Source organism: Lactuca virosa, chromosome 2, assembly GCF_052849685.1.
Source record: "Lactuca virosa cultivar CGN04683 chromosome 2, Lactuca_virosa_CGN04683_v6, whole genome shotgun sequence".
NCBI classification, from domain to species: Eukaryota; Viridiplantae; Streptophyta; class Magnoliopsida; order Asterales; family Asteraceae; genus Lactuca; species Lactuca virosa.
In genome coordinates this window covers 13,716,529-13,740,502 of record NC_136427.1, presented here as the reverse complement: position 1 = coordinate 13,740,502, position 23,974 = coordinate 13,716,529, and the positions used below count along the sequence as shown (strand labels likewise).

General features: G+C 40.0%; 1 pseudogene; it reads right to left on the bottom strand.

Annotated features, from left to right (window-relative positions):
* Positions 1-16,425: 16,425 nt before the first annotated feature.
* LOC145158899 (epi-neemfruitin B 7-O-acetyltransferse L7AT pseudogene) lies at positions 16,426-18,085 on the bottom strand (annotated as a pseudogene).
* Between the last annotated feature and the right edge of the window lie 5,889 nt (positions 18,086-23,974).

Genomic DNA, 23,974 nt, shown 5'->3' with positions numbered 1-23,974 from the left:
CACTTGTATTAAAATTATTTATTTAATGCAATGGATGATGTTGTTTACTTGTTTACTATTATACTGTGTTGTGATACTGTACATGACGTCCTCTGCCCCAGAACGTTTCCGCCGTTCTCGGTTTTGGGGTGTGACACAAACCATACTTAATATGATTTCAACTACAATGAAAGTGTCTACAAAATTGTCACTAAATTACGAATAAATGGAGTCAGAGGAAATAGCCACGTTATTTGTTATTTTCAACAAATATGCAAATGTAGTAAGTGGCAAATTGAAAGATGTCCATAATCACATGCTCTAGAAATATGTTACCTTAGTAAGGATAACCTAATTTCCATTGTGAATACAGTTTACACAATTATGACGTATAAACACCAATATAATCATGGATTTTCACCACTTCCTCATATATTATTGGTTGGAGACTGATTAGGAAAGTGAAGCAGATTAGTAAAAATATTCGGTGGATCGAGGTCTGAGACGTGCAAATCGATTTTGTTAAGAGGTGGACGTTAGTCATGCTCATGAACTTCGTATTTGTGGACCATGTCATTAATTTGGTCATTACATGAAAAACTATTCAAATTCTCAACCAAGATTTAATGTGAACTGAATGATGTAATATTTATTTTCCTATAATTATTTTGTTTAATTTAATTTTGTGTTTAAATTGTCTTGAAATATCGTATTTAATTAACCTTATAGTTTCTTTACATTGTAATATATTTGATTTGGTTGTCGATATTGATATACTTTTCCAATGCACTACAAAAAAACTAACCTTTAGCGGCGACAAAAGTCGTCGCAATTGGTCATGTCTGTCGTCGGTAATACTATTAGCGACGACATGTCGTCACTAAAGCGCCGCCGCAATTGGCTCGTAGCTAATAGCCCCTTGTCGTCTCTAATACTGTCGTCTCTAATACAAGTCGTCCCTAATACACCTCTGTCGTCTCTAATAGTGTCGTCTCTATTAATATTCCGGCAACCGGTAGGAGTTATTCCGACAATACTCGCCGGGGGTCCTCGTCGTCGCAATTGATAGTAGTCGTCTCTAAAGGCGTCGCTGCTAATGTTTTTTTTTTTTTTTTTTGAGAAAAAACTTATTTTTTATAATATTAATTTATATATATTATAAAATGCAGTTTTGATAAAAATACATAAATAAATACATACCACATTATATAAAAACATCAAACATACCATATTCCATAAACTATTTTCCAAACAAACATCAAACATACCATATCTAATAAATCTCAAACAAACATCTAATATATATCATACATAAACTATTTTCCAAATCTAAAATAACATCCTCCATATCATAAAATAAGAAATACTAGTTGTCTTCATCTTCCCCACCGTCCTCCCCATCGTTGTTTTCCTCGTTGACTTTATTTTTTAACGAGCGAATAATGTCTCCAATGGCCGTCACAAATGCCGGGTTTTGAAGAAAAAGCATTCACATCAACATCCTACAATTAAGTCACAAACAAATTAAGTCATGAACAATTCAACAAACTATCAAACCATCAAAGCACCAAATCAATTAAGTCTTTAACAATTTAACAAACTACCGAGCTACCAAAAATTACTACAAATACATTAAGTTCTTAACAATATAACAAAGCAACCAAATTCTTTAAGAATTTAACAAGTACATGTGTTGGTTGCGATGCTTGTGACTGTGACTGTCATTGGGATGGAGCACTTGTACCCGCAGCTGAAGAAGCTTTAGGCCCAATGCCTCTCACATGCCCTCTTCGAGTACCCAATACCTTCTCAAATATTGCGATCCAATCAATGGTGTCTGGATCACCACCAGAGTCGGCTATGTGATGAGTCTGTAGAGCAACTTCAGCAACTAAGGCATTCTGTATTTCACAAGGATTGTTAATATACGTTAAAACTAACAAAAAAAATTCAACAATCTACTTTATTTTTAAGTAATAATAACTTACATATTGCTCTTCAACCAAAGGATCAACAAATTCCCCTATTTTATTTACATGCGCACGATGAAATACTTCAAGTCTATTCAAATTCTGTTTAACATTACAAAATATGTTATATTTGAATAAACATTAAAAAATATGTTATAACTGAATAAACATTATTGTAACTTACTTTCTTGAAACAAGCACTACCGTAGTTGCACCTCTCTCCACGATTCTTCACTACTTGCTTCTTCCGACATTCTTTGTTTCCAGTGTATTGTTTTTGATGTTTTTCTGTTAAGAAATGGTCAACAGCAGCATTCCAACGCTGCCGATCCATACCCCTAGGGGCTTGAGCCCTTGCTGCCTCCACATTCCCTGCAAAATCATCAAAACGGTTTTTTGCAATATTTTTGCGGCCTCTATACTACGCACATATCCGATTGTTCAGTGATGCCCAATAAGTTGAAGCCATGTGATGATTTGTAATCGCGTCAAAATCAAACAATCTCTACAAAAAAAATAGAGAAATTAAAAATAAATCAAAATTAAAAAATATCAAATATATAACTTTATAAATAATTTACCGAAAGATACTGCAACATTCCAATCCTTTCGGCTTCAGAAACCTCTGTCCATGTGTATTTATCAAAACCGATGTCCCCCCACATATAGCTCTCAACCTCCCGAATGAAACATTCGTACACCTCCCCAATCGGCAGGTTAGTATTTACGTCAAATACTATCTTAAGAGGCCGTTCACCGTTAGCTTTATAGATTTTGTGCATTTTTTTATTTACCGCCATTCCTCTTCGTTTCGGAGGCACCACTACATAAAAAAATATTAGTCAGAATAATTTTTTATATACATACAATGTGAAATACAATGAATAAGAATAAATCTTAATTACCATCGTTTTGGTGATCACCAAAACCTCCACCGAACGGATGTGGTGGCTCGTCACCACCGTCGCCTCCATGACCCATCACAGCAGCCATGAGATGGAGGAATGCAATCCAAAAAAATGACATCCTGAAAAATTATAACACAATATGAATATATATATATATATATATATATATATATATATATATATATATATATATATATATATATATATAATATAATATAATTACAACAAATACAAACCTTATTTTACTAATTAAATGTAAAAAGATTTTTTTAATCATTCTCGCCCCCAGACACTTCAGTGTCTGCCGATACATCACTATCATAATCAGAATCTTCCTCATCATAATCAGCTCGAAATCCTCACGATCTCTCTTAATACCAGCTCGTTGAGCAGCTACTTTACCCGTTGGACGAAACAATAGACGAGCGTGTTGCGCTTGTATTTCTTCCTCATTAAACTGTCTTGGAGGACCTCTTGTCTCATGTTCGCCATTATATTCCAAACTTTTTCTCCATGGATGGTCAGCATCTAAGAACCGGCGATGACCAACATATACGACTTTATTTGATACTCGGTATGACGGAGTGTCTTCGTTGCAAGTCGGACAAGCTTTGTACCCTTGTCCGCTCCAACCGGATAAACTACTACGAGCGGGAAAGTCGTTTACTGTCCATAACAACATCGCTTTCATATTGAAGAATGTATTTGTCTCTGCATCTTTAGTACGTACTCCAAAACTCCATAACTGCTTCAACTCATCCACCAACGGCCTAAGGAACACATCCAAGTCCTTCCCGGGTGCTTTGGGGCCGGGAATCAACAAGGTCAACATGAAAGATGACTCTTTCATGCATAGCCATGGTGGAAGATTGTAAGTGGTGAGTATGACCGGCCACGTGCTGTGAGGATTACACATGTTACCAAACAGATTAAAACCATCAGCAGCAAGCCCTAAACGTACTTTCTGGGTTCCCTCAAGAAGTCAGGATACTTCATATCAAATTTTTTCCATGATGTAACGCCGTAAAATTTCAAACAATTTTTTTTTTCACATTTTAAAAACAATTTAATTCACAATATTATAAAACACATTGTTTCATATATTCAACATAAGTCAAAAATCCCAAGATCATAACATATAAATAAAACTCCGCGTGCGTGTGTACTGATCATGCCGGCGCCTTCCCGCGATCCTCACTAGTACCTGAAACACATAACACAAAACACTGTAAGCACGAAGCTTAGTGAGTTCCCCAAAATAACACACATAACACATACTAGCCAATCGAGGCTATAACTCTGTGGGCCCTTTGGCCCTAACTCTGTGGACCTTCTGGTCCTAACTCTGTGAACCTTCCGGTTCTAACTCTGATATACTCTGATATACACACGGCATAAATCACATAGAAATAATGCAGTGCAACACATCACATAAATAGCATACAATAACTCTGTCACATAACTCTAATTACCAATCAAGGTAAAGTATAGTGAGAAGACTCACCTCGGATGTCTCGGCAATATCTCGCTCGCGTAAACACTGATCTAGCCTCTGCCTAAACACATAAATGATCATCTCAATCAATAACGGCTCTCCAGGCAAGACTAGATCCTCACATGTCCTCTAAGAAGGCTAAAAGACCATTTTACCCTTCAAACAGTCCACAAGTCCAATTGTTGACCAAACCCTAAAAGTCAACAAAAGTCAACAGTCAACCCTTTGACCGGACTCGCTGAGTGCACAAATGTGACTTGGCGAGTTCAGTCATGAACTCAAGTCCTCTAAATCCCTAATGACTCACTGAGTCACTTCCCCAACTCAGCGAGTCACCAACTGTGTGATTCATGGGGAAAACTATCCTACTCGCCGAGTCTGATATTGGACTCGGCGAGTTCATGCCATGCTCAAACTCAAATGACCTCCTGAGGTCAGATCTGTTCCTCTAATCCATAGATCTGACCTTCCCAAGCATGATAATTACGTAAAGTTCAGATCTTGATGTTCATGCAAAGGCCCAAAGGGTTAAGGTCTCTGGACCTCTTTGGATCCAGATCCAAAGCCTCAACACGATAAGGGACCAAATGCTCATCAAATCAAGCCTCTAAAGGGTCTAGAAAACCCTAACTCCAAAGGTTAACACCAAAACTGAAGAAGGATCGAATCTATACCTCAAATATGAAGTCCCTGGGCTCTGAAATCTACAGAATAGCACCCTCTTCAGCTCCTTCTTGCCTTGGTCACCTTCTTCTTGCAAGAACACCAACACAAGGATCAAAAATGGCCTCTCCTCCCTCACAAACGTTCTAGCTCTCTTAGGGTTTCTCTCAAGGGTCTGGTAGCTGCAACTGAAGGCTATAAGAGCCTTTAAATAGATCCCAAACCCGAGAAATTAGGGTTTCACTTAACAGCGTGGACTCGCCGAGTCCACGAGTAGACTCGCCGAGTCCGGTCACCAATCCGGATAAAAACCCGCTGTCCTACTCGGCGAGTCTAAGCATCAACTCGCCGAGTTCCTCCTCAAAATAAAAGAATAAAATAATATACCTGGAAATCCGAATGTTACAATTCTCCCCCACTAGAATCAGACTTCGTCCTCAAAGTCTCATTCCGCAAACAACTCTGGATGCTGCTCACGCATCTCTCGCTCCGGCTCCCAAGTCAGCTCGGACCCTCTCCGATGTTGCCACTGGACCTGCACCAGGGGTACTTCCTTGTTCCTCAGAACCTTGATCTTCCGATCCATAATTACAACCGGTCTCTCAACGTAGTTCAGGCTCGCATCCACCTGGATATCCTCTAACGGTACCACCGCCGACTCATCGGCCACACACTTCATCAACTGCGATACGTGGAAGGTGTCATGAATCTGACCTAACTCCGCAGGTAGCTCCAACTGGTATGCTACCCTGCCTACTCTTGCGATCACCCTGAATGCACCAATATATCAGGGCCCTAACTTGCCCCTCTTCCTGAATCGGATCACTCTGAATGCACCAATATATCGGGGCCCTAACTTGCCCCTCTTCCTGAATCGGATCACTCCTTTCCAAGGAGATACCTTCAGGAGAACGAAGTCACCAACTTGAAACTCGAGCTCCGAGCGACGCCTATCCGCGCAGCTCTTCTGACGACTCTGAGCTGTCAGCAATCTCTGCCTGACCTGCTGAATCTGCTCAGTCGTCTGAAGCACTATCTCTGTGATGCCCATCACATGCTGTCCGACCTCTCCCCAACAAATAGGGGTCCGACACCTCCTCCCATATAATAACTCGAAGGGAGGCATACCAATGCTCGAATGATGGCTGTTATTATATGAAAACTCAGCCAAAGGCAGATACGTGTCCCAACTTCCCCCGAAGTCCAACACACATGCCCGAAGCATATCCTCGAGCGTCTGAATCGTCCGCTCACTCTGACCGTCCGTCTGTGGGTGGTATACGGTACTAAAATGAAGCCTCGTACCCAATTCCTCATGGAATTTCTTCCAAAATCTGGAAGTGAAACGCACATCTCGATCTGAAACAATCGAGACCGGAACTCCATGCCGCGATACCACCTCCCTTACGTACAACTCCGCCAGCCTCTCAGCAGAAGAGCTCTCACTGATAGCAAGGAAGTGAGCGCTCTTCGTCAACCGATCAACGATTACCCAAATTGCATCGACGCCTCTCACAGTCCTCGGCAATTTGGTGATAAAATCCATGGAAATCTGTTCCCACTTCCACTCGGGAATCTCTAATGGCTGCAACTTGCCATGCGGACGCTGATGCTCAGCCTTCACTCTGCGACAGGTTAAGCACCTCTCTACAAACCATGCGACATCCCTCTTCATACAGGGCCACCAATATTCTCTTTTCAGGTCCAAGTACATCTTAGTGGCCCCGGGATGGATCGAGAACCGCGACCTATGCGCTTCCTCCATCAGAATGGTGCGTGCCCCACCCTCAAACGGCACCCAAATCCGACCTTGAAAGGTCAAAAGCCCTCGACTGTCGGCGACAAACTCGGTCACCTGCCCGACTACCCGCTCTCTCTTGCGGTTCTCTGGTCTCCCGGCCTCAACCTGGGCCTCTCGAATGGTGTCCAACACTGGCGTCATTACTGTCAGTCTCATGCAAATGTCTCGTATCGGGGCACTCTCCGCTCTACGACTCAGGGCATCGACTACAACATTAGCCTTCCCCGGGTGGTACAGGATCTCGCAGTCGTAATCCTTTACCACATCCAACCACCTTCTCTGGCGCATATTCAGGTTGGGCTGATCCATCAAATACTTCAAACTCTTGTGGTCCATGTATATAGTACACCGGACCCCATATAAATAGTGACGCCAGATCTTGAGGGCAAACACTACAGCCCCCAACTCTAGATCGTGGGTGGGATACCTCATCTCATGAGGCTTCAGCTGCCTCGATGCGTATGCGATCACATGCCCTCTCTGCATCAGCACCGCACCCAATCCCGATATCGACGCGTCCCAATACACCACAAAATCCTCCATCCCCTCCGGAAGAGGTAACACCGGAGCTTCGCATAATCTCTGGCGAAGAGTCTCAAAAGAGGTCTGCTGCTCCGGACCCCATGTAAAAGCAACACCCTTCCGGGTCAACATGGTGAGAGGCACGACAATCTTGGAGAAATCCCTGATGAATCTCCTATAGTAGCCGGCCAACCCTAGGAAACTCCTGATCTCGGTAGGGGATCTCGGCACCCCCCAACTCATCACTGCCTCAATCTTGGCCGGATCGACCAATATCCCATTTTGGTTAACGAGGTGTCCTAGGAACTGAACCTCTCATAACCAGAAATCGCACTTGGAGAATTTGGCATAAAGCCTCTCCGATCTCAGAACTCCGAGGATCTCTCTCAAATGCTCCTCATGCTGCCCCCTGGATTTTGAGTACACCAATATGTCGTCAATGAACACGATCACCGAACGATCCAACATCGGCCTGCACACTTTGTTCATGAGATCCATGAATGCGGCTGGTGCATTGGTGAGCCCGAAAGGCATCACCACGAACTCGTAATGCCCATAACGAGTCCTAAATGCCGTTTTCTGAATATCCTCATCCCGCACTCTCACCTGATGATATCCATACCTCAAATCGATCTTGGAGAACCAAGACGCTCCCTGTAACTGGTCGAACAAATCGTCGATCCTCGGCAAGGGGTAACGGTTCTTGACCGTCAACTTGTTCAACTCCCGGTAGTCAATGCACATCCGATGTGAACCATCCTTTTTCTTGACAAAAAGGATCGGAGCTCCCCATAGTGAGCTGCTCGGCCGAATAAACCCCTTCCCCAGCAGCTCCTGAAGCTGCGAGGATAACTCCTACATCTCTGGAAGCGCAAGGCGATAGGGCGCCTTGGTGATAGGTGCTGTCCCCGGAATCAAATCAATGCGGAACTCTACCTGCCTCTCGGGAGGCACACCCGGTAACTCCTCGGGGAAAACATCCGGGAACTCGCGCACTATCGGTACCTCATCGACTGACCTCGGTCTCTCTGAATCAACTCTCGTATCCATCACGTAAGACACAAACCCACTACAGCCCTGCTGTAGACTCTGCCTCGCTCTAGCAGCCGAACAAAACGCTAAACCAGTATGGGTACCCTCGCCGTACACCGTAAGAACTCCCCCACTAGGGTCTCGTATGGTCACCAGCTGTCGCTCGCAGTCAATAACCGCTCCGAATCTGCTCAACCAATCCATGCCCACGATAACACAGACGTCCCCCATCGCAATCGGGACCAAATCAATAGGAAACGCAACTCCAAAGATCTCGAGTACACATCCTCGAATCACCTCAGTGGCATACACTGCTCTCTCGTCTACTATGGAAACTATCAGAGGTCGACTCAACGCCTCTCGACTAATACTGATGTGCTGACTAAAGGCTAAAGATACAAAAGACCGACTCGCACCCGAGTCAAATAACACCAAGGCAGGTACAGAATTCACAAGAAAAGTACCTACGCATATCATAATATAAGCACAATATCTCAACATAAAAAAAAGATACATGAAAGTATACATACCCGCCACAACGTCGGGTGCTACACGGACCTCCTCCGCGGTCAACTGGAAGGCTCTCCCTCGTGCCTTCGGTGCCTCGGCCTTCACCGGACGGCTCTCTGTAGCTCTGATAGTAGCAGGGGTAGATCCCTGAGATGCTCCCTGCGCTGACCCTCGCAACTGCGGACACTCTGCCTTCCGGTGTCCGGTCTGGTTGCAGTGGAAACAGACTGCAAACCCATTGGGGCAATCCTTGGCCATATGCCCCTCCTTGCCACATTTGTAGCAAGACCCTGCTGTGCACATCCCGTCATGACTCTTGCCGCACTTGCCACAAGTGCGACCCTTCTGGTTCCCTGTCCTCGAATCGGCGGGCTTGGCCTGCTTGGCTGCCGACTGAGACTGTGCCGGTCGCCTGTCCCTCCCCTGAGACTCCGCCTCCTCCCTAGCCTGAGTCTCCAGCTCTATCTCCCTCTTCCGAGCATTTGCCTGAAGCTCGGCAAATGTCCGGTATGACAAGTTCGTTGCAAACTCTCGTATATCCCTCCTCAAAATGCTCATATATTGGCTCATACGTGCCTGCTCGGAAGACACGTGCTCTGGGCAGAACATCGCCCTCTCATGGAACATCCTGGTAATCACTGTAACAGACTCAGTACCCTGCTTGAGGGTCAAAAACTCCTGGGCCACACGCTCCCTCTCCACCTGGGGAACATACTCCTCTCGGAACATAGCGGTGAACCTCTCCCAGGTCACTGCAGCAAGCTCAGCAGGCGAATAGTGCGCCGTCACAAACTTCCACCAGTCCTTCGCTCCCAAGCGAAGCTGGTTCAGCACGAACCGAACCCTCAAATGCTCTGGACATGAGCATGTGAAGAAACACCCCTCAATGTCCGAAATCCACCTCATCGCCGCAATCGGATCATGCGTCCCATCAAACTCTGGTGGTTTTGTGTTGCTGAACTCCCGGAACAGCAACGCATCACCACCCTGCGGTCTAGCCACAACTCAAGCTGCAGTGGCTGCAGCAACAGCAACATCAGAAAGAGCAGCATATCTCTCATCAAAAGTCTCTATCAGCGTGGTCTTGATAGACCCAAACATCTCTGGTATCTCTGCCTTGATGGCCGCAGCCACCTCCTCGTGAATGATCCTACGAATCTCCTCATCACTAGCACCGCTGCTCTCTGGTGTAAGGCGTGTCCTGACCATGATGTCTCTGAAATACAACATAAGAAAATATCAGGGACTCGCTCGAGTATACTCGCACTCGATAACTCTACCCTACTTGATCTCTGATGCTCCAAGGATTCTTACTTGGACCGTGCACCGCTCTGGTGTCTTTAGTAGTACGGGCCCAATACTACTGTCCACACCGCATCAGTATACACCCCAAGTCCTCCTCCTAGGATCCCATATTCCAAGTACTCTCTCACTAAGCATAGTCTACTCTCCAGCAGATCTCTCATAAGCCTCGCGCTGATATCTACCTCCTCTCAAGCATCTCCTAGCAGCAACCCCTAGGCTAAGGCATCACAAATCAGGCCACTCTAGTCCTAATAGAAATACGTAGCCTGCTCTAGCATGCAAAACATATCATATCGTCTCATAACATATAACATAAGGGTATTTTGGGAAATCACCGTTCGGGCGCTGGCTGAACATACACACGGCTCTGCTCTGCTCTTTTCAATTTCTTTTATTCTTTTAGAAAACTTTGTTTCACTTTTTGAAAAATATCTATCAAATCCTCAGTTTGAGTTCAGATACGCCCGAAAGTGTACCCGAATCCCTCAAACCAAGGCTCTGATACCAACTTGTAACGCCGTAAAATTTCAAACAATTTTTTTTTCACATTTTAGAAACAATCTAATTCACAATATTATAAAACACATTGTTTCATATATTCAACATAAGTCAAAAATCCCAAGATCATAACATATAAATAAAACTGCGCGTGTGTGTGTACTGATCATGCCGACGCCTTCCCGCGATCCTCACTAGTACCTGAAACACATAACACAAAACACTGTAAGCACGAAGCTTAGTGAGTTCCCCAAAATAACACACATAACACATACTAGCCAATCGAGGCTATAACTTTGTGGGCCCTTTGGCCCTAACTCTGTGGACCTTCTGGTCCTAACTCTGTGAACCTTCCGGTTCTAACTCTGATATACTCTGATATACACACGACATAAATCACATAGAAATAATGCAGTGCAACACATCACATAAATAGCATACAATAACTCTGTCACATAACTCTAATTACCAATCAAGGTAAAGTATAGTGAGAAGACTCACCTCGGATGTCTCGGCAATATCTCGCTCGCGTAAACACTGATCTAGCCTCTGCCTAAACACATAAACGATCATCTCAATCAATAACGGCTCTCCAGGCTAGACTAGATCCTCACATGTCCTCTAAGAAGGCTAAAAGACCATTTTACCCTTCAAACAGTCCACAAGTCCAATTGTTGACCAAACCCTAAAAGTCAACAAAAGTCAACGGTCAACCCTTTGACCAGACTCGCCGAGTGCACAATTGTGACTCGGCGAGTTCAGTCATGAACTCAAGTCCTCTAAATCCCTAATGACTCACTGAGTCACTTCCCCAACTCAGCGAGTCACCAACTGTGTGATTCATGGGGAAAACTATCCTACTCGCCGAGTCTGATATTGGACTCGGCGAGTTCATGCCATGCTCAAACTCAAATGACCTCCTGAGGTCAGATCTGTTCCTCTAATCCATAGATCTGACCTTCCCAAGCATGATAATTACGTAAAGTTCAGATCTTGATGTTCATGCAAAGGCCCAAAGGGTTAAGGTCTCTGGACCTCTTTGGATCCAGATCCAAAGCCTCAACACGATAAGGGACCAAATGCTCATCAAATCAAGCCTCTAAAGGGTCTAGAAAACCCTAACTCCAAAGGTTAACACCAAAACTGAAGAAGGATCGAATCTATACCTCAAATATGAAGTCCATGGGCTCTGAAATCTACAGAATAGCACCCTCTTCAGCTCCTTCTTGCCTTGGTCACCTTCTTCTTGCAATAACACCAACACAAGGATCAAAAAATGGCCTTTCCTCCCTCACAAACGTTCTAGCTCTCTTAGGGTTTCTCTCAAGGGTCTGGTAGCCGCAACTGAAGGCTATAAGAGCCTTTAAATAGATCCCAAACCCGAGAAATTAGGGTTTCACTTAACAGCGTGGACTCGCCGAGTCCACGAGTAGACTCGCCGAGTCCGGTCACCAATCCGGATAAAAACCCGCGGTCCTACTCGGCAAGTCTAAGCATCAACTCGCCGAGTTCCTCCTCAAAATAAAAGAATAAAATAATATACCTGGAAATCCGGATGTTACACATGAAGTACCATCAACAGGATGAATCATCATACCATCTTTGGATTGTCCGGTACTATGCAAAATCATATCTTTAGCTGTGTGTCTTGAACAGTACAAACGTTGTAGTCTGGAGGTCACGGGAAAGTATCGTAAAACCTTATGAGCCACCTTCTTACCCTTTGTATTTTCATCAACCCACCGACTCTCATTACAAACTGGACATTTTTGCAACAACTCGTGTTCTTTCCAGAAAAGAAAGCAGTCATTTTTACATACGTGTATTGACTCATAACCTAAGCCGATCTTTTTAAGTGTCTTTTTTTGCTTCGTAATGTGACGGGGGGGACCCTGTTTCCTTCAGGAAATGCAGTTTGTAACAACTCAAGAAGCTGATCGAATGAACTATCAGTCCATTTGTTGATCACCTTGATATGCATCAGCTGTGCTAAAAAGTCAAGGGAGTAAAACGAACATCCAGGATTTAATTTGAATTGGACTTCCTCTAACAGCTTTTGAAATCCATCATCAACACCTCTACCATCTGTATCTGGGTTCCCTTCGTTGCGGTTGGTATCATTTTCAATCACACCCCCCATAACATCATCAATAACATCGGCCATCTCGTTACTACGCGGTATGTCTTCGACAACCGGGTGAGTTGTATTTTCTCCGTGATACTTCTATATAATATAATGTGGACTAAAACCATGTTGAAGTATATAGAATTTCATTATGGCTAGTGGTATAAATTTATTGACATTACATTTGTTACACGGGCATCTAATTTGACCTTTGTTATCGACATGTGGTTTGGACCTCTCGAGAAAAGATTCGAGTCCTTGTTGGAACAAGGTAGAGTTACGGTTTTCAATAGTAGTCCATGTTTTATCAATATGGCATGTTGCAACTGAAACATAAGTTAGGTTTTAGTGTTTACTCTACAAGAATGAGAGTTTGGATTGAATATTTATAAGGATAGAGTAACCGCTCAATCAGATGGAATAGAAAACCAGACAACAGGAGATTATTCACAAGGGTAGGTTTTAAACCCACTTTTTGAATACCTTACCTCATATGCAAATGTGTATTACATGATTAATCGTTTAAGAAAAATTCGGCAGCATTTCCCTTTAGCTCCTAAGTATATATAAAATTATATACCGAGGAGCAAAGAGAAAATAACAACCGAATATTTCTTAAACAATCAATCATGTAATACACATATGCATCCTAAATGAGATAAGGTATTCAAAAAGCAGTCCCAAAACGGGGACAACCCGAAATTAATTTCTAAATCAATTTCGGGCGGGTATTTCTAGGCTTTTGATGATTTAAAAAGAAGAGGCTTAAACTAAAAAAATTATTTTTTTATTATAGCATGATACTTTAAACGATAGTATATATATTTGTTATTTATATCATCTTTTTTTTCATATTTTGATTTATCAACTTATTTTTGTTTTTATTTTTCTATTTTGAGTAATTATAACTTAGTAGATTTAGCGTTTTAATTTTTAATTTTTTTTTATTATAACATTTTACTTTAAACGATATTATATATTTGTTATTTATTTAATTAGTTTATTATGGTTTATTATTATTCTTCTTCTTTTTCTTTTTAAAACCTTTTTGCCCAATTTGATTTATCAACTTATTTTTGTTTTTATTTTTCTATTTTGAGTAATTATAACTTAGTAGATTTAGCGTTTTAATTTTTAATTTTTTTATTATAACATTTTACTTTAAACGATATTATATATTTGTTATTTATTTAATTAGTTTATTATGGTTTATTATTATTCTTCTTCTTTTTCTTTTTAAAACCTTTTTGACCAATTTGATTTATCAATATATTTTTGTTTTTATTTTTCTATTTTGAGTAATTATAACTTAGTAGGTTTTCTTTAAAACCTTTTTAGTACTTTAAACAATTTTAATTTTTTCTAATTTGAATAATTATAACTTAGTAATTATAACTTTGATTTATTAATTTTGATTTATTTTTCTATTTTGAGTATTTAAACAATTTTAATTTTTTTTATTTTTCTTTTTAAAACCTTTTTGACCAATTTTGATTTCTTTTTAAAACAATTTTATATATTTGTTATTTATTTAATTAGTTTATTATGGTTTATTATTTTTCTTTTTCTTTTAAAAACCTTTTTGACCAATATTTCTTTATTATCTTATAGAAAAAAAATTATCTATTATGATGTATTTATTTTATTTTTTTAAGGTAGAATAAAATATATTTCTAATAATCATATGAACATTCTTAAAATTTTCATATAAATTCACGCTAAACATACAATAGTTTCACATATATATATATATATATATATATATATATATATATATATATATATATATATATATATATATATATATATATATCAACTTCACATATAAATTCATCAACTCATACATGAACATACATGATCAACAAGTGAAACATATCAATTTACATATAAATTCATCAATTCTTACATTATCAACAAATGAAACATATCAAACTAATCAAACTACCATGTTCCTGCATACAATAGTTTCTATACATTCAAACATATCAATTTTACATATACATTCAAACAAAGTTAACAATTTCAATCAATTTTACATATATATTCAAACAAGTTAAACATACAACATACATTCAAACAAGTGAAACAAATCAAAATAACCAAAGTCACAATCAAAATCATATACATTCAATTTAACAGTTTCATGTCATACAATTTCCATTAATTTTACATACAGTTTCCATGAATTAACAAACTTAACAAGTTTCAATCACATACATTCAATCAATTTTACATATACATTCAATTTAACAGTTTCATTTCATACAGTTTCCATGAATTATGAATTTCACACTTTCCAAATTTTAAAGTCAAAATCAATTTCACAGTTTCCAAATTTCACAGTTTCATGAATTGTGAATATCCACATACAATCAATATTAAGAACTGAAACAGATGAAACTAACCTCTTCTCTCCCGGAAAAACGAAGGTAAATGCGGTGGTGAAGCTGCAGTCATCGGTGTCTCCGACTGGAACGAGGAAAAAAAAACACTTGAAATAGGAATTAATCGGTGGGTTTTATGTGTCTTAACAGAAGAATTGAAAGAGAAATTGGTCTTGAAAACAAACCTCGCCGGAGATATGAACAGGAAATCGAAGTTCCAGTCGGAAATTTGGCGGCAGTCGGCTGAGGAGGTGGTGGGACTCGACTTTGGAGGCAAATCGGGGGTGGGAGTCGAGTTTGGAGCCCAATCACCGGTGGAAATCAGTGGTCGTCGCCGGAGATACTAACGATCGCCGTTTGAGTGCAATCAAACAAATCGGAGCAAATGGAGTCTGGGGAAGACGAATTGGAACTAAAAGGGAAGGGGCCATTAGCGGTGACAAGGGGCCATTAGCAGCGACAAGCTGGAGGGAAATCATATGCGCGCTTTCTGGCGATTCCCAACCGTTGGATTGGGAAAGCATCGTAGGGCCAGTATTTGGTCTAAGGTTGGTCAACGGATCGACACATTTAGCGGCGACATGTCGCCGCTAAAAGAGTCGTCTCTAATGCCTTATCACAGGAACAAACCCTATCCGTTGGATTATTTGCAGAACCAAGGGTGAGGATTGAAAGTAGCGTGTCTCCGACGGATAGCCGGTGGTGATCTTTAGCGACGACGCTATTAGTGACGACAACTGTGTTTTAACGGCGACACCAAACGCGTCTACTCTGGTGTCGCCGCTATTGCTCATGTCGTCGCAAAAAGCGACGTCCCTAATACTCCAAATTATTGTTGTGATGGTATAATTTGCTAAAAGCAATACATAAATTTTAATTACATAATTTTAATAAATAAATTTATATATGATATATAATAGAGATCAAAGATAAGTATTTTTAATATAGAAAATGTAAATAGAAATGGTAAAATACTTAAAGGGTTGATATGTAAAATAAAAGATTGTATCGTAAAAAGAAATATAAAATACCTGAAGGGTTGATATGTAAAACAAAAGATTCTATGAGAAGTGATTGTTGTTTGTTGTGGGGCCATTAAAATTTTTGCAAGTAAAATCAACCCATTTGTAAAAATGATTTCTAAATCAACCCATATTTGAAAAAGCTCTCCATGTGACATCAAATTTTGTTTCTGCAAGACACTTATGGCAACTGAATATCGATAATTCGACATCAAAAAATTTACATGATTATTAAGAATCATTTATTTCACACGATTTATCAATAACAAAAAAATAATTAAAAACACACAATCACAATAAAAAAACTAGAACACTAAATATTAGCCCTAAATGATATAATTTCGGCTCTATAGCTGCCTGGCCACAATCATTATTAAAAACCCACAGTCAGCATGCATGTCCGACTTCCTTAATTTTTTACGCATTAAAAATCAGGCCGTTTGAAGCGAATCTACTTTCCTTTACAAATTGGTCAGTTATCTGGTCAACTCCTGCACCTAATGCACCAATTTCACCATTTAGAAGAGGACTTGGATCCAATGAAGCATATGAAAGTAACTCTTGATTCTTCTGTAAAATCTCCATTTCTGATTCATCCAAATTCACCCATGCTTCTATACCTTCACCACTTTTCGTGTCCATTAGTGTCACAAGATTCATGAACACTGGCGAGCCATCTCCTACAATACCTGTCACCCAACTCGGTTTTCCCCAACCAAAATCAAGTTCATAGAAACCCATCCTACACCAACTCGTAAAACCATAGTTATCTATGCCCCCTGTGGACCCACCCATTTCTTGTAAAGATTTCTGCATTGCAAAACACCCTTCATCACCTTGTGCTTTCTCCACAAACTCAACGTTGATTTTTGAAATACTTTCACGCACCTTATTCACCAAACTGTGCAAAGGCGTCTCATCACTAGGGAGACTCACAGCATTTGAAATCCAAATCACGTTACCCATGAAGTTATTTGACAAGGTGGATTTAAGTTTGGACCGAAGATTCACAAAGTGTGATAAACTAGAAGGCTTCTGGATACCACTTGCTTCTTTAGTTGCATCCATTGCATACTTCCATATCAAACTAGATACAACCTCAACACGACTAGGGCGTTGCACTCCGTTACTCTTTGCTCTGGCTCTCAATCTAGCGATAGCATCCGACCCAAATACAAACCTTTTTGTGGAACACTTGCCTTCCTTTAACAACGACCGACCCAAACCCATGAATATGTCTCTGAGCCATGATCCTTTTGCAGGGAAGAGAGATGGTGTGGTGAAGTTTGGATGCTCGACTTCTTCAGCTCCACGAGCCATGTTACTCCATGCTTTCAGAAACATGTACACCGAAGCCCCATCAACGATTCTGTGGGAAATACATAACCCAATGGCAATCCCACCACATTCAAAAATGTTCAGTTGCACGTTTGTTACCTGATTGCCAACACTAGACTTGTCAAAGCTAGGTACAAATGGCAAAAAGCCATGGATCAAATGGTGATCAGGTTGCCTTAGAAATTCGTCAAGACGACACTGGACCGAAGCTACAATATAGTTAGCACCAATATCGTTACAATCAATAGAACCCTCGTTCTTGAGTGTTCCTGCAAGTGGGTAAAACTTAGTCAAGGTCTCAGATAAAGACTTCTTTAGAACCTGTGACTTTTGTAGGGCTTGATTGGAATTGTCGCCATTGTTATTAGGGTAGTATATGATGATTGGTACATAAGGACTTAAAACAATCTGATCTAATGCAGAAAGATCGAATGCTTTCAAATGGGGTGGTGTTGGGGAAGAGGGTTTGATGTTTTCTTTGGAAATGATTTTTGTTTCCATAGCAGAAAATAATGGTTCGAAGTCTAGAATAGGTGAATAGAAGGATATGATAAAAGATATGCCAGAGCCTAAGCCATTTTATAGTGATTAGGTTTGATGACAGATGTGGGTCGGTGCAAATCGTGCACCACGTGTGTAGAATAAAAAACAAACATCTTTTTGTGGGTTTATATTGTATTGAACTTATTAATTTATTAAATTTATTTTTTTGTGAAATTTAATTTTAATTCTTTATAAAATAAGAAGTGCTTCAAATTTAAACAACACTTCATTTTTTCGGATTTTGTTTGCTTTTTGCTTGACATATTGTCTCCATATCCCTTTGACATGATGATTAATTTATTAATTGTTGTTATCAACTATTAAAAACTAGAACAGTTCTGACGCGCGGCCAAATCCGTTGGCAAACGTTAAAAACCGACACATTTCCAAGAAAACGAATTTCATCATAAAAGAAACATGGGAAAATATTTTTGACCGATTTTCAACGGAAATTGAAATATATTACCGACTAAATAAAAAGCAGGTATATATCGTTGAAACTGCAACATAAGTTTTATTATTATTATTATTATTATTATTATTATTATTATTATTATTATTGACTTTTCCCATGGAAACCCAACGAAAATTGGTATGGACAGAATTTCATAGCGACTCTTCAGTTTACCTTCCTTCGGATTTCCAACGGAGAATGGGAGGTGATAGATATCCGACAGACTTTCTTTACCGACAGATATGTACTAAGTTTTTACCTAATTTTGTGAGGAAATTCATAACTAAGCCATCGGTAAAGTAGATTCTTAATAGTTATTTAAAATACATATTTTTTCTACTCAAATAAATATATAATCTAGTTTTAGAAATTCAACTACAAATATTGTCCTACACAATATTCCATAAACAAATATTGCTAAAAGTTCATGTTTGGTCGTACTTTTAAAAAACCATTAATTTTAATATGCTAATATATATAATAACTGTTTTACCTTTATTTTTTTTTTATAATTTTTTTATTAGTTTTATTTAATTATTATCAAATTCCTTACGGAGGACCACACACCACCTCATACTTAGAAAACAGGGTATTACCGACAGATTTTAGCTACCGAAAAAGCCATCGGTACCAGCAACGGATCAACAACGGCTGACTTCTGACGGACAGATTATTAGGGTATTGGTGATAGTTTAACTAAGTATTTCCAACACTTTGTTGGCAATAGAATAAATTTTATCGGTTCTCCGTTACAAAACACTGACGGTCTACCGAGGAAAATCAAAAAAATTTGAATTCTATTGCTAATGCGTTGGTAAAATTAAGTTCTTTTCGTTTATAATAAGGCTAATTTGGTAATCAACAAATTATTGGTGTTTCACTTAATCCGAATGTACATTGACATAACCTAAACCAACAAAGTGGGCTCCACTTTCTCTCTGCGAACGACGGCCAACATTGTGTTAGGATCGACACACGAGAATCACACGAACATACAACACTCAACACACGCTAAACTCAAGAACAACAAGATTTATAGTGGTTCGGTCTGATCTCCGACCTACGTCCACTCTTGGTAACTAGGAGTTTATATTTCTTGGTGCTAATCTGCACTCACTCTGTGTTTTTTCTACATACTATTTACAATACAAATGAGACTCATATATATAGTCTGAAATGATAATAGAATAAGAAAAGCAGCCCATGAAACATGCATACGGGAAAACTGGATCATCTCTCCTTTTCCACTTTTGACTTGCTTTTCAACCATGATTTCTGCCACTAATATTTGAGTGGCTTCACCTACTCAACAATCTCCCACTTGAAGCCACGGAACAATCTTCACATGTGCTTCAACTGTGCATTTGTATTTCTGTAAAACACTTTTGATCTTGATTCCATCCTAGTTACCCGACCTTCTCTTCAATTATCCTGAAGGCCAGTTGAAGCTATGCAAAGCTTCAACTTCTCTAAGGTGACAACCTTAGTCAACATATCAGCTGGGTTTTCAGTTCCATTGATCTTATTCAACTTCAGAGTGCCATCATTAATTCTTTCTCTGATGAAGTGATATCTCAGTTGTATGTGCTTTGTCTTCGAATGGAAGACGGGATTCTTTGCAAGATGAATTGCACTTTGATTGTCACAAAATAATGCACAATCATCTTGTTCTTTGCCAAGTTCGTTGAGAAAATTCTTCAACCATATAAGCTCTTTGCTTGCTTCAGCAACTGCCATATACTCTGCTTCTGTGGTTGAAAGGGCAACACTTTTCTGTAGTTTGGACATCCAACTTACTGCAGTGCCGCCCACTGTAAAGACATACCCTGTGGTGCTTTTGTATGAATCTTTACAACCACCAAGATCTGCATCTGCATAACCATTCAGAACTACGTCTTTTCCCTTAAAATTTAATGCCGTCTTTGAAGTCCCTTTCAAGTATCTCAACAACCATTTAACTGCTTCCCAATGTTCTCTTCCCGGATTGGACATGAATCTACTAACAACTCCCACTGCATGAGCTATATCTGGTCTCGTGCATACCATTGCATACATGAGGCTACCAACTGCGGATGCATAAGGAACTTTAGCCATTTCTTTCTTGTCTTCATCTGATCTGGGTGACTGAGCTTTAGAAAGCTTAAAGTGACTTCCCAAAGGTGTGCTTCTGATCTTGGCATCTTTAAGGCTGAATTTCTCTAATACTTTCTCAAGGTACTTTTCTTGAGATAGTGTTAAAGAACCATCTTTGTTTCTGAATATACTCATCCCGAGTATTTTCTTTGCAGCTCCCAAGTCTTTCATTTCGAACTCTTCAAACATCTGTTTCTTCAACTTCTTGATCTCTGACATGTCTGAACCGGCAATCAACATATCATCTACATAGAGTAGTAGAATGATATAAGAACCCTTAAACTTCTTGATGTAACAACAATGATCATTGTCACATCTCTTGTAACCAACTTTTCTCATGAAGTTATCGAACTTCAAATACCATTGTCTGGGTGCTTGTTTCAGACCATACAAACTCTTCTTCAATTTACACACCAAGTTTCCTTTGCCTTTATCCTGAAAACCCTCTGGTTGTGTCATGTAAATGTCTTCATCTAGGTCACCGTGTAGAAAAGCTGTCTTGACATCTAGTTGCTCTAGATGCAAACTTTCTGCTGCTACAATACTGAGAACAAGTCTGATAGTGGTCATCTTCACTACTGGAGAGAATATTTCATTGAAATCAATTCCTTCTTTCTGTTGAAAGCCCTTGACTACTAATCTTGCTTTGTACCGTTTGGTACCATCATGTTCATCCTTGACCCTGAAAACCCATTTATTCTGAAGAGCCTTCTTCCCAACTGGAAGCTTTGTTAAGTGCCATGTGTTGTTCTTCTCAAGCGACTTCATTTCATCTTTCATTGCTAGCTCCCACTGCAATGAATCTTTCAACCCTATAGCTTCAGAGTAACACTGGGGTTCACCGTTTTCTGTCAAAAGAATGTAGTTGACAGATGGTGAGTATTTGTTTGGTGGTCTTGTGACTCTGGAAGATCTTCTTAGTTGAACTTGAGGTGTGACTGGGGACTCTGGAGTTGGAGGACTGGTTTCTTCATCTTCAGAATCATTACTGGAATTATCCCCTGAGCTCCCACTGTCAGTTGAATCATCCCCAGATTCAGGGATTTCGACTGGAGCTTCTTTCTTCTTTTCAACACCTTCAAACTCAACATACTCCTTCTGATCTTCTGGACTTTTGTTGTTTCTGTCTTTGTATAACTCGGCTTCGTTAAAGGTGACATTCTTGCTTCGGATTATCTTTCTGCTCTCACTATCCTAAAGCCTGTAACCCATTTCATCCGACCCATAACCAATGAATGTACACTTCTTGGTCTTTGAATCAAGTTTATCCCTGTCACCATCTTTTAACAAACTATAAGCAGTACAACCAAAGACTTTCAGGTGTTTGAGACTTACTTCCTTCCCTTGCCACATTTCTTCTGGTAATTTAAAATCCAAGGGAACACACGGTGAACGGTTGATCAAGTAGGCTGCAGTATTAACTGCATCAGCCCAAAATGTCTTAGGTAAACCAGAATTCAACCTCATGCTTCTAGCCCTTTCATTCAGAGTTCTATTCATTCTTTCAGCTACACCATTCTGCTGAGGGGTTCCTGGGACCGTCTTGATCATCTTTATCCCTTGCTTGGCACAATAGTCAACAAACTCCTTGCTTATGTATTCACCACCATTATCCAACTTCAGGCATTTTACCTTCAAATCAGTTTCATTTTCAACAACAGATTTCCATATCTTAAAAGTATCAAATACATCAGATTTATTTTTAAGAAAATAGACCCATACCTTGCGTGTTGAATCATCGATAAAGGTTACATAGTAGTTTTTGCCTCCTAGAGATGAAACTGGTGTTGGTCCAAATACATCCGAGTGAACAAGCTCCAACTTCTGAGCTTTCGGTGTCTTCCCCGTTTTTACAAAAGTAACCCGCTTTTGTTTCCCGAGAACACAAGATTCACAAAATTCAGTTTCGACTTTCTTCAAGTCTGGAAACTTTCCTTTCTGAGCCAACATCTTCAATCCCTTATCGCTCATGTGTCCGAGTCGTTGGTGCCATAAATTAGATGGACTCGGATTGGTGGTTACTGCATGAACACCATCACCAGGTATCTCTACCATGTATAGAGTGCCTTTCTTCTTTCCTTTGGCAATCACCAAGTTGCCTTTGATCACTTTCCATTGTCCACCCCCAAAGTGAACATCAAGTCCTTCATCATCCAACTTACCAACTGAAATCAACTTTCTCCTTAAGTTTGGGATAACCCTGACATCTTTCAATGTCCAGGTGGTTCCCATGGAGGTCTTCAAATCTACGTCTCCTATACCCGTAATATCAAGCACTTGATCATCGGCCAAACTAACTTTGCCAAAGTCACCTGTTTGTAGGTTCTTGACCATATCTGGGCATGAGACAGCATGGAAAGAAGCACCCGAATCCATAATCCAGGATTCCATTGAATTCTCAACACAACATATGAGAAAATCTTGCGATTCTTCAGAGGATACATTGTTTACTTCTTTCTTTGCACCTGGTGGTTTTGGACATTGGTTTCTAAAGGGACCCTTTTCTTTGCAATTCCAACATTCAATATCTTTTCGGTTCTTGGACTGCCCCCTTTTTCTGGACTTTGACCTGCCTCGGTGTTGTCCTCTCTCATTCCTTCTTCCTCTACCTTCTGTATGCAACAGAGAACTGGAACTGGAAGACTCTCCGTTACTTCTCCTTCTAATGTCTTCATTCAAAATCAAGTCGCGAATGCTATCAAACGTTAGCTTCGTAGTACCGGACGTACTACTAACGGCTGTTACTGTGCCTGACCAACTGTCGGGTAAAGATGATAAAAGGAGTAGAGCTTGAACTTCATCTTCAAACTTTATTTCAACGGAGGCTAAACGAGAGATAATTGAGTTGAACTCGTTTATGTGAGCGGCAACTGACATGCCTTCCTTCATCTTGGTGTTAACCAATTGTTTGATGAGGAACACTTTGTTGGAAGCGGACGGCTTCTCGTACATGTTGGACAAAGCCTTAAATACTCCATAAGTAGTCGTTTCATTGACAATGTTATACGCAACACTTTTTGCCAATGAAAGTCTAACTACACCCAAGGCTTGTCGATCCAACAACTTCCATTCTTCATCATACATGTCATCCGGTTGTACGCCCAACATAAGTAAATGCAAACTTTTCTGATACAACATATCTTCAATTTGCATCTTCCAAAATCCAAAATCACTACCATCAAACTTGTCAATCTTGATTTTGCCGTCTTCTGCCATTTTAACGGACAAATTGCACTTTTTTCAGAAATTAAGGGTGAAAAAATACAATTTTTCTGATGTTTTAGGGGCTAAA